The sequence below is a fragment of the Protobothrops mucrosquamatus genome, unplaced genomic scaffold (assembly GCF_001527695.2).
Source record: "Protobothrops mucrosquamatus isolate PMUCROS unplaced genomic scaffold, P.Mucros_1.0 scaffold1211, whole genome shotgun sequence".
NCBI lineage: Eukaryota > Metazoa > Chordata > Lepidosauria > Squamata > Viperidae > Protobothrops > Protobothrops mucrosquamatus.
This window is the reverse complement of record NW_015387420.1, coordinates 16,046-19,254: the sequence shown is the minus strand read 5'-3', so window position 1 is coordinate 19,254 and position 3,209 is coordinate 16,046.

Sequence of the window (3,209 nt, the reverse complement as noted above, 5' to 3'; positions counted from 1 at the left end):
TATTTTACTTGCTGCTGAAATGGCAATAAATAAAGGGCTCGGGGAGCTTTTCCAAGGATTGAGTTGTATAATCAGGGCAAAGCTGCAGTACTTACCTTCATGGTTTGTTTGTTTATCTGATTCATATGACCACTCATCTCTCATAGGTGTCTCTGGATAGGATAGGATTAAAACACACACAAAAAATGAAATGACCTACAAGCACTGGTGCCCAAAGGTACACAAAAACCCCACCCACTTAAAAGAAAATATAACAAAGTGTACATCTTTTATCTCCTTGATATTATTTTGTACCCGTTCTGCAAGTCCTTTAAAGTTTGTACTGGATTAGCAATAACTGAATCTGAATTTCTACTTTCAGTTGCCATGCATGTCTTTTGAAACAGGAGCTGGCATGAAGATCAATCCTACCATTCAGTCAGGAAGAGGCAACATTTTAAATGCAAAATTCCTGTTTGGTCTTCTTACTTCATGTATGCATCACCAAGGGATATTTTATTTCCTTTTTAATTTAATTTAAGCCAAAAGTGCTTGAATTATTTACAAATGCCATTGTAAGTTATTAATTTTAAATGGTTTAGGAATTAATGCATCTTTCTCAGGATGAGAAATAGCACCAAGAGGCAGGGCAACTATTGTCTATATCCAACTTTTTAAATTTTCTGAAACTTTATGATTTGTTGGCATTGGTAACCTTGAAAACAAGTAAATGTATGTGGAAAATTCTTTTTTTCCTGAAACTCACTCTGTGCTTCTCTTGGTGGAGGGATGAGATTACATTTTTACTGATTGCTACTTGCAACAATCAATAGCACAATGATGAGCAAATGGTCACCTTTAGTTTATAACCTGAATGTAGTTATAAACTCATTGTTTTTCTGGCCTGAAGACTTTATTCAAAATATAATGGGAACTATTTCTCACCATCAAAATATTTACAAGATAGCTGTAAAGACACTTTCCATTATTTCTGCAGGCCCCATTTTCCTTGGCAAGTGCACAAGTTAATCACTTCTTTGTAAAAGGCAAAGAAAAAACATTCAGCTATTATCATACATTCCAGTTGTATTCTATGAGCACTACCAAATTTCAGCAGAACAAGGATACTGTGATGTGATAGAAAAGTAGTCCCTACAGCACTTTAGGGGATGAATAAAATATGGGGACAACGGATTTCAGAGTCTTGATTCTCAACATGATTTACAACAGCTTCTTTTTAAGATATACCTTCATTTTGAAGGGAGATGATTTATTTTTTATATTTAGCTCTATTCAATTCATGTTACTCAGAGGTTTGTTTGGGCTTGTTCAAGTGGACTTTTTTTTCACATGAAATAGCAATTGTAGAAAGGCTACTTAGAGCTCCTGCTTCACTCCACCTTCATGTTCCCTAAAGTTCATCCTGTACAGGCATATCAAACTCATGATGTCACGTGACGTCACGCGATGTATCACGTCTTTTTTCCCATTCCAGCAATAGGGTGGGTGCGGTTTTGGCGTGTTGCATCTGGCCCGTGGGCCGGCAGTTTGACATGCCTGATCCTGAACATCACTAAATGCACTAAATATTTCCATGTTAAGGAAGGTTCCTGCTATTAAGCCATTGTTGCCAATATCGTGATAGATAGACTAGTGATCAAGGTCAGTGAAAGATATGGGATGTTCAAAGAATGACATATCAAGGCTGCTTTGATTTATCAAGCACTGCCAGAAGATAACTTTATAATCCTGACCATATCCTGGCCTATTAGCAAAACTCACAGGGAAGTACTATTGTAATATATATTTCCAACCAGAAGCACGTTGTTGTTTGGATGGCTTGTTTAGTCAGTATAGATTCTCTCAGTATGCTGTATGGGTCTACCTTAGAAGGCTACTCAATTTATGCCAATTTACACTCTGGTGGGTAAAAGTGTGTCAGAAACCCCAGTGAAAACAATTTAGTATTTAAGCAAACCAAATCTCCTGATTACTCTTTTCAACAATCTCATATGATCCTTTCTGCTGCTCTCTTCTCTTTATGGTACCTCCTGATGAGATCTCCTCTGCTCTGTTCTAGTCCATTTCTTTCCTTGGAACTTCAAACTATATCCTCCCCCAGTAAATTCACAGTGAATTCCTCACAGGTAAAGCCATCAACTTCCCTTTCACCCAGCTGATGAAGCTGTCAACTGAAATTCCTGAATCTTTCCACCCCAAAGCTGTTCTCTTGTTAGCTGCAGAGAGTGGGCAATATGCTTCAGGGAGAGTAATCTTACATTTTCTCCCCTTTATCTCTTTTTTCCTCAGTAGTTAATGTAAAGCTATTATTCCTTTCCTTACTTCTGCTGCTGCTATCTCCTTCCCCTAAATGACTTCTGCTCCTCTCCTCTCCCCTCTTTCTCTTTCTCTCTCTCTATCCCCACTTTCTAAATGTGATGTGTCTGGATCCCCAGCTTCTTACAGCTTTCCTAACTCTTCTGAGCTTCATTTCTAATCCTGTGTTCTTTGGCATGGTTCACCTCCCTTGACCAACATCTTCAGTTAGGATTTTCATACTGATTCCAACATGCCTGACAAGAAGATTCTTATCACTGTCTTTAATTCTACTTCTACTTAGCATTTTGAGGATCCTATTTCCTTTGCTGCAGACTTCTTCCAAGTACAAACACTTGCAACTAGAGCCTTAGTGCAGAAGTTGAGTTCCTTCTTTCTCTTGGGATCTTTCTGCCAGTCTGCACCAACTTTAAATCTCTTCTTCCCGTACTCTACTGCTACCAACTGAGTTGCATACAAGTTATCTCCTGATCGGGAAGGAATTGGGGATTATTTATTACCTTAATGTATTTGATCTTACATGTTTAATTTCTTAAATTTTATGTGAATTGAGTTGTGCTATCATTTCACAACTCAAATCTATTCTGCAAAGAATATCCCTGGTATGAATGCAAAGAAACAGGTAAAAGCATAACTGAAGCAATATCTGTACACTAGCTTTTGATTTTCTCTCTACTAAAACTCTTTTTTTAATTCTTGGACTGAGCTTCGTCACCTAGCTGTGTACATGGCATTTGCCTGAACTGTTTACCATGATTAGGTTCATACATCATGCTTAACCACAATGTGGTTTCTTTTATCTTATATATATCCATATTTTTGTGTGTGTATATATATATATATATATATATATATATATATATATATATATATATATATATATATATATATAT